Source organism: Oryctolagus cuniculus, chromosome X, assembly GCF_051225735.1.
Source record: "Oryctolagus cuniculus isolate XC-2025 breed Fujian yellow rabbit chromosome X, ASM5122573v1, whole genome shotgun sequence".
NCBI lineage: Eukaryota > Metazoa > Chordata > Mammalia > Lagomorpha > Leporidae > Oryctolagus > Oryctolagus cuniculus.
In genome coordinates, this window is record NC_142888.1 from 70,024,399 (window position 1) to 70,033,586 (window position 9,188).

Below are 9,188 nucleotides of genomic sequence, written 5' to 3' on the forward strand. Positions count from 1 at the left end.
ACTGTAGGCTAAGCTACAGTACAGGCCCTAATATGAAGTATCTTTAAATATTGACAACAATGCACCTAAAACAACACTTAACACTTAACAAATGGATAACTAAATAGTTTAATTTACATCCAAATTTAAATCAAGGTGCTGAGAATTAGTTTCAGAAACTTATTAACATGTCAATAGCTATGCCCCAATCAATTGCATTACAATTTGTGAAAAGCCATTATGTGTGGACAGAAGAGATCATCTTTTAATCCAAAGAAAACCTTTCCATGTCTGAAAGTATCTTTAAGAAAGTATCTCTAAGGCAGGTGTCCTGACCAACTTACCTAAGTATTCAATTCTCCTTTGCAGATTTATCTCTACAATGGAAGACATGTAGCTAGTCATCCCAGGAACATCTCTGGCTTGGTTAACTAGTCAGCTAAGATCACCCAGCTCATATACCTTGATTTGGTTCTGTGCTTAACACTTACTTTTCAGGTTATAATTTGGTATATTCAGTAATTCATCCAACAAAAATGTAGTGAATACTACTCCATGCCCATTGTTTTCCAATAGTTTGAGTGTTCTAGGGATACAACATTCTACTAAACAAAGTTTCTGTGCTAACATAGTTTATATTCCAGCAAAGGGAGATAAAATGTAAAATAAACAAACAAGAAAAACCAGATAATGATAAGTATTATGATAATAATAAAACCAAGTAATGTGAAAGAGTAACTGGATGTTAGAGGGGGAAGGAGATTACTGAGGAGACAAATACATGCCTCTCTGGAAAGATGGTATTTGAACTGAGATTCAAATGATGGGAAAAAGAAAAGCATGTAAACACATAAGTAAAGAGCTTTGAGAAAGATGGAATAGCAGATGGAAAGCATCAGAAGTAGGAGAGACCTTTTTATTTATTTATTTTTTTTGACAGGCAGAGTTAGACAGTGAAAGAGAGACAGAGAGAAAGGTCTTCCTTTGCCGTTGGTTCACCCCCCCCAAATGGTCAAGACGGCTGGCACACTGTGGCTGGTGCGCTGCGCCGATCCGAAGCCAGGAGCCAGGTGCTTCCTCCTGGTCTCCATGCGGGTGCAGGGCCCAAGGACTTGGGCCATCCTTCACTGCCCTCCCAGGCCACAGCAGAGACCTGGACTGGAAGAGGAGCAACCGGGACAGAATCCGGCTCCCCAACCTGGACTAGAACCCGGGGGTGCTGGCGCCGCAGGTGGAGGATTAGCCAAGTGAGCCGCGGCGCTGGCCAGAAAGAGCTTTAAATGTTAGAGGAACAAAGGAAGATGAATGTGGTTGAAGAGTGCTCATTTTGGGAGTATATTTTCTGATGTGGTGTGTAGCAGGTAGACAAAACCTAAATTCAACTGGGCCTTATATGTGTGGAAGTTTGGATTTTACTCTACCTATAATGGGAAAGTATTGAAAAGTTATTAGTGGGGTTGATTATTCATATTCCTGTGTGCACTACGGAGTTAGCAGGGTAAAAGTGTTTATGCTTGCAATAATCTAGGAAGGAAATGATGATGGCTTAGCCTAATTGAGGTAGCAGTGGAGGTGGGGGAAATCACTGGATTCTGGTCATATTTTGGGGGTCAAGGACTTGCTGATAGATTGGAAGTAGATGTGAGGTAAAGAGTCAAGCATGACTCCTAGATTTTTGGCCTGAATGACTGAACTCCATACAATCTACTTATGGAGAATATTTGTGTGTTTGAATGTGTGTATATTTGTGTGCAGGCAGGAATAGAAAGTCATCCATCTGGCTTTCCAACCGAGGGAAGAATGCATATGTAACCTGGGCTGAGTTTTGACTTATAGGTATGTGATTTCCTTTTCCCTTGGTATATAATTATAAACAACAGTGTGTGTGTGTGTGTAAAGCTAAGTGCTTAATATACTTTGGGATAATTTTAGCATTTATTTTTTAAAGATTTAGTTCTAGGCCAGCGCCGCGGCTCACTAGGCTAATCCTCCGCCTAGCGGCGCCGGCACACTGGGTTCTAGTCCCGGTCGGGGCGCCGGATTCTGTCCCGGTTGCCCCTCTTCCAGGCCAGCTCTCTGCTGTGGCCAGGGAGTGCAGTGGAGGATGGCCCAGGTGCTTGGGCCCTGCACCCCATGGGAGACCAGGAAAAGCACCTGGCTCCTGGCTCCTGCCATCGGATCAGCGCGGTGCGCCGGCCGCAGCGCGCAGGCCACGGCGGCCACTGGAGGGTGAACCAATAGCAAAAGGAAGACCTTTCTCTCTGTCTCTCTCTCTCTCACTGTCCACTCTGCCTGTCAAAAAATTAAAAAAAAAAAAGATTTAGTTCTATCTATTTGAAAGGTAGACTAACAGAGAAAAAAGGAAAGACACCGAGGGAAAGAGATCACCTGCTGTTTCACTCCCCAAATGGCCACAACAGTGGGGACTGGGCCAGCCTGAAGCTAGGTGCCATGAACTCCATCTGGATCTGCATGTGGGTGGCAGGGGTGCAAGTACTTGGGCCATCTTCTACTACTTTCCCAGATGCATTAGTAGGGAGTTGGATTGGAAGAGGAGCAGCCAAGACTTGAACCAGTGCCTCAATATGGGCTGCTGGCATTGCAACTGGTGGGTTAACCCACTGTGCTATAACACCAGGCCCCATTTTAATAGCATTTATTTTTTAAGATTTATTTTTATTTATTTGAAAGGTGGAGTAACAGGAGAGGGAATGACAGAAAGAAAGAGGCTCTGGGATAATGTTAAAACATGGCCCCAAAGTTCTTTGAAACTCTTCCCAGCCAGAGATATGTCTTATATCCTCTCCTCTTGAATTTGGACCAACCTGTGACTAGTCAATGAAAAGCACATGGCAGAAGTGATACCATGTGATTTTTAAGGCTTTCTTAAAGTGCCATCAAATTCTGCCTTGCTAGATGGAACATTCATGCTTGGAGCACTGAACCACTGGCTAAGTTTACCAATTCTGAAGCTAACATGCTGTGAGGAATCCAAGTACATGGATGGCCTTCTGTAGGCTATTTTGCAGTTCTAGTCTCTGAGTTATTCTAACCTATGCACCAGCTATATGAGTAGTCTCCAGATGACTCCAGCTCCTAGATATTGAGGTGTCCCTACCATCAAATCTTCCCATCTATTGCCCCACACATTGTAGAACAGAGAAAAGATAAGAAACCATGTTTACTTAGGCTCAAAGCAAAGCAAGGCTGTGTGTAAGGGGACTAACATCTGAGCTAGACAGCAAAAGTGGAAGTAGCATCCTGTTTCCTTGGACACAATAAAGTTAAAATAGATGTGGAAATCCGTTATCTGGAGTTCTTTACTTGGTTTGTAAGTCAAGGCTGCTTTCTAGGTCAAAGTGACTTAGATTTTTCAGGGAAGAGTGGAGTGTTTCATCATTTCTGATATAATTTCAAATGGGAACATTTCTGAAGGCTCATGATTTTAGTGAGCACTGTTCTTTAATGGATAAGAAGGCATTTGTCACTCAAATATATATGTATATATGTGTGTGTGTGTGTGTGTATATATATACACACATATATATTACCTGAAGTATGCCCAGGGAAAAATACTTTGCTGCCAGTTTTGATCTGCGTCTGTTATTTCATCTCCAAAAATACCACAGTAGACTTTTACAATTCAAGTTCATTTTTATTTGCTTAATAGTTATTGGAGACAGGGTATTCCAGCCCTTAGTGAATTAAGCAAGTGTGGTAGTAAGAAACAATGGATATTTTAGATTAGAGGCAAGTGATGGGAGATAGATGCATGAACTATCATCCAGGAAGAACAGTTCTAGTGTGAAAGGGCCAAAGTGAAGAAAATAGGATGTTGAGAGAAGGAGTGGGTACCTGAACAAACCTGTAGCAAGAAAAGCTCTATAGAAGTAATGTTATAACCATTATTTACTAATGTGTCACTCAAACTGATGATGGGAGAAGATATTTATCATTTTTCTCTTATTTCTTTCCATAACTTGTAACACCAGGGCTGTTTCAATTTGTCTTTATGTTCCACAGATACCAATATTTCTAAATATTTTTGTTTTTTCCCTTCAACTGGTCCTTAATAAGCATAACATCATTTAAGTAGGATAAATTTTTTTTGTCTCTCACAATATTCCATACAATGTGTTAAGTGCTTTATATACAATTTCCTATTTCACCATTCAACATATTTATGAAGTAGGGATTACTGTGATCCTATTTCTTAGATGAGAAAACAGAGGTTTGAGAAGATCTGACTCCTTTGAACAAGGTCATATTGTTAATACACAGGAGAGAACCCCAAGGTGGAACATTATATCTACTTATTTGGGATAAGAATGTGTAACTTCTTACCACCTAGCTAATCCCTAATTCCCAAGAAAAATAATGGAGTTTTAAGAAAATATCAAGTGGGGTCAGCACAATGGCATGGCAGGTAAAGCTGCTGCCTGCAGTACCAGCACCCCGTAAGGGTGCCAGTTCAAGTACTAGTGGCTCCACTTCTGATCCAGCTCTCTGCTATGGCCTGGGAAAGCAGTAGAAGATGGCCCAAGTCCTTGGGCCCCTGCATGGGAGGGAAACCTGGAAGAAGTTCCTGGCTCCTGGCTTTGGATCGGCCCAACTCCAGCCATTGAGGCCATCTGGGGAGTAAACCAGTGGATAGAAGACCTTTCTCTTTCTCTCTCTCTCTCTCACCCCCCTACCCTCCCTCCCTCTGCCTCTCTGTAACTCTGCCTCTCAAATAAATAAACAAATATTTTAAGAAAGAAAATATCAAGTTCTAAGAATGAACAAAATGAGAAGAAAATAAGGGAACAGAGTGACTCTAGTATACTGCTGAATATCAGAGGTGTGTGACATGTATTTAAGGTAGAACAGCTCCTCTCTTAGATCCCCTTAAAAAGATTAAGGAAAAAGTTCATAGATGACTTCTAAAATTTGAAAGAGTTAGCATCCAAATCTTGATCATGACAGTACATTTAGCTGGACTAAGTCTTAGTTTGTTAAGCCCCAAATGGAGTATTATTTATTTGACTTACCTCATACAGTTGTTGTATGTCTTGAACAAAATGACTCATGTAAGGTATTTCAGAAAAGTGAATGGATAGTTATAGACACCCTCTCCAGTAATGGATACATTCATTCTCCTCCCATTCAGGGCAAGCAGCATCCTAAATTTATCTATCAGATAAATATTCCTGATTAATTTTCAGAGAACTCAATGGAAGAATTCATCTTTAGGCCTTTATGCTTTTATTTTCATTTAGACCATTTCTTTCAGGCTCAGATTGACTCTGTTACACTCAGGTCCAGTTTTAGAGGCAAAGTAGGCAATTCTTATCACTGGGCACTGTGCAGTAGATGGAAACACTCACTTTGAAACTTATCTCTGCTTTCTCTTAAGTGAAACAGCAAAAGGGAGCAAATGTCCCTTCTGTAGGTTAATGACCTCCCATGAGCTGCTCTAAACACACACCATATGGAAGAAGGCCAAACAGGCATGTGGCAGCCTGTGGCTACTATCCCAGGGGAGAGCACACTTGTTGCCTTAGGATTTTCAGCTTGAAAAGTGACCCCCTGTTGATGCCTTGTGTGAGGGTGGAGTTTATTTGATTTTCATTTGCACGTGGCAAGTCAGGTACAATCTGAGGAGGTGGTTGTTACAGGAAGGCAGCTCTCCTTCTCATCTGACAACAGAAAGCAATCAGAAGGCAATTACAGCTGGAGGAAATCTCCATTTCCATAAATGGGATGAAATGTTGCTGAATTACACCTTCATCCCAGGGAAGACTGGATATTTATACTTAAGTGCATGCAGCATATATGTATTAAGTTTGTCACAGGGAAATCTTGCCTACTTTTTTGGCAACCATAAAATCATGTTGGCAGACGCGATGCTTCCAAGTCAAAGTAGATTCCAGTGCCTCCACGTGCTGTTGTGGAATAGTTGCTTTAGGAACTATTAGGGGAATTGGGCCAAGATCCAATCACCAAGGCCAGCACAGCATCATCCTATGAAGTCAGTGAAATGTATTTTAAAATATTTTTAGACTTCCTATGTGTCCCTCCCATCTGGTAACTCTCCATACCCTTTCTTATCAAGTTCCCAGGCCTGGAACTACATATTATCCTCAGACTCTATAGATAAATGCCTTCTGTATACTTAGACTTTGCAGGAATGACAGAATGGTTGCAGAAGGTCATATACTTCAAAACAGTGAGGAAGAGACTGGAGTTTTTCTAGATACAAATCCCACCAAATAACATCATTTGAATAGGACCAATTTTTTTTTGTCTCTTGCAATGTGCCACACACTGTGTTAAGTACTTTATGTACAATGTCCTATTTGATAATTCAACATATTTATGAGGTAGGCATTACTTCAATCCTCCTTTCTTAGATAAGGAAACAGAAGTTTGAAAAGATCTGATACCTTGAACAAGGTCATATAGTTAATACACAAGAGTGATGGTATTGGACCCCTAGGTAAAACACTACATTAAAATACATCTTCTGAAGCCATACACCTCAGAAGATACTATCTATGCCTCTTAATGATAAGACCAGCCTTAGTAGAAGAGTAACTTCAATCTGCAGATATATCTAAAGAAAAGACTTGTCTTACCTGAGGACTTTCTAAGATAACAGACTTCTCAACCAGGTACCTGCATAGCATGAAAACTGAATTCTGCTGGACAAATTGTAAAGATGTTGATGTCACACAGGCTAATAATATCTATACCAAGATGGGAGGAGCACAGGTTTATTTAGAATATTTTACTTAGTCAACAAATATTTACTGAGTGTCTATTATATATCTGTCATTATTTAGGCATTGGGGACACAGAAGAGAGAAAAATAGACAAATTCCTTCCTTACGCGTTATATATTCTAATGAGCAGAGATAGAGTAAAATAATTAAATTATACCAGATCTTAGCAGATGATAAACATCAGGCAGAATAAACCAAGGTAGGGAGAACTAGAATTTGATTGCAGGTGTATACTTATACATAGTTAAGGAAGACCTCCCGGAAAAAGTGATATTTAGCAAAATGAAAGCCGCTGCTTAACATGGCAAAAACACATGATGAATAATAAATGTTAAACTATCCTTATTGTTTTCTTGTGGTTATACACGATACTGATTTACATTTCAAAAAGCACTTTATCTTTTTCAAAGCTCTTTTTAAAAAATCTGTTACCCCATTAGATTATCACAAAATCCCTATAATGTCAGAAGGAAAAGCAGTAGTTCTCTGAGCCAGCGGGAGACTGAAGTCTGCATTTAAGTGACACATGTAAGTTACATGTTGACTTGATGACGGAACCAGAGAAAACATCTAGGATTCAGATTCCAAAATTCAGTCTACTTAATACTTTGCTGTGCTTTTATGGTCTTCCCTTTTCCAATGCCAAGCTTGTATCTTATGTCTGGTTGTTTAGATAAATGCACTTCTAGGCACGTGTGAAAACTCCAAAGAGGAGAAAACTTCAGCAACAAATTTCTTCTAAAACACTGAAATTAGAAACCTAATTTTGGGGCCGGCACCCAAGTCCTTGGGCCCCTGCACCCATATGGGAGACCGGGAAGAAGCACCTGGCTCCTGGGTTCGGATTGGCGCAGCTCTGGCCGTTGCAGCCATTTGGGGAGTCAACCAATGGATGGAAGACCTTTCTGTGTTTCTCCCTCTCTCTGTCTGTAACTCTACCTCTCAAATAAATAAGTAAATAAGATCTTAAAAAAAAGAAACCTAATTTTAAGTGTTCTAAGTAAATACAGAGGTAATGTAGGCCAGCATCATGGTTTTACAAGTTAGGGGACTATAGCCCAGAGAGGGTAAGTGATTTTCCCAAACACAGAAACAGAAACAAAGCTGAGGCCAGAACTCAAGTCTTCTGAGTCTCCATAAAGGTACTCACTCAACTGTCAGAAAGAATTCCATGAATATGTCTCCTAGGTACATCATTCAGGGACATTATTTCCACTGATGACCAAAAGATGCTATTTTAAGATACCAAACTGTAAAAGTGAAAATTAGTTCAAAGCATGATTGCTTAGCACCAATGTAGTATTCAGATTTAGAACTTAAATATCATGAAAATATTTGAGTCTTACTCAACCCCTGCTACCCAATTCCCTGGTTGATCTACATGATTAGAAGTATTACAATAGGGGGCCAGCACTGTGGTGTAGTGGGTAAAGCCGCTGCCTGCAGTGCCAGTATCCCATATGGGCACTGGTTTGAGTCCCAGCTGTTCCGCTTCCCATCCAGCTCTCTGCTATGGCCTGGGAAAGCAGTAGAAGATGGCCCAAGTCCTTGGAACCCTGCACCCACATGGAAGACCCGGAAGAAGCTCCTGGCTCCTGGCTTCAGATCGGCGCAGCTCTGGCCGTTGTGGCCAACTGGGGAGTAAACTACTAGATGGAAGACCTCCCTCTCTCTCTGCCTAATTCTCTCTCTGTGTAACTCTGACTTTCAAATAGATAAATAAATCTTTAAAAATAAAATTTAAAAAGTATTATATTAAGCAACCCTCATGAGAGCTTTCAACAAGTCTTTGTTAAGTGGTTAATGTGTATCTACCGCAGCACTGAGCATCTTGGACGTATAAGAGCAATATAAAGAGTCATTCATCAGTTTGCTTCTGTGTAGCTCTATGATTTTAGTCAAATCCTTATCTTGCTCTTCGATGATTCTTTCATAAATTACAATGAGGGGAAATGAGAGATAATCTGTACAGTTCCTTTCAGTTGTAATATTTCATAAGCCTATAACTCTCAAATTATACATAACCAAATTGAATTCTTGATTTTTCTCCCACTTCCAAATCTATTGTAACCACTTTTGTCTCTAGCTTAGCTTAGCTTCTATCTTCCAGTTCACTCCTCAAATACCCACAACAACTGGGGCTGGGCCAGGTCTAAGTCAGGAGCCAAAAACTCCATCTGGGTCTCCTAGGTGGGTGCCAGGAATCCAAGTATTTGGGACATCATCTAGTGCCTCTCAAGTAAATTAGAAGGAAGTTGCATGGGAAGCAAAGAAGTTAGGAGGTGAACTGTTACTCTGTTATGGGATGTGGGCTTCCCAGGCAGCAGCTTAGCCTACTGAGCCACAATGCACAATCCTAGTGTAAACACTGAATTGGAGGGTTAATTTTAACCTTCTTATGCTTCTTCATAGTAATCCTTAACTGTTCTGCTTTATTACAGCATA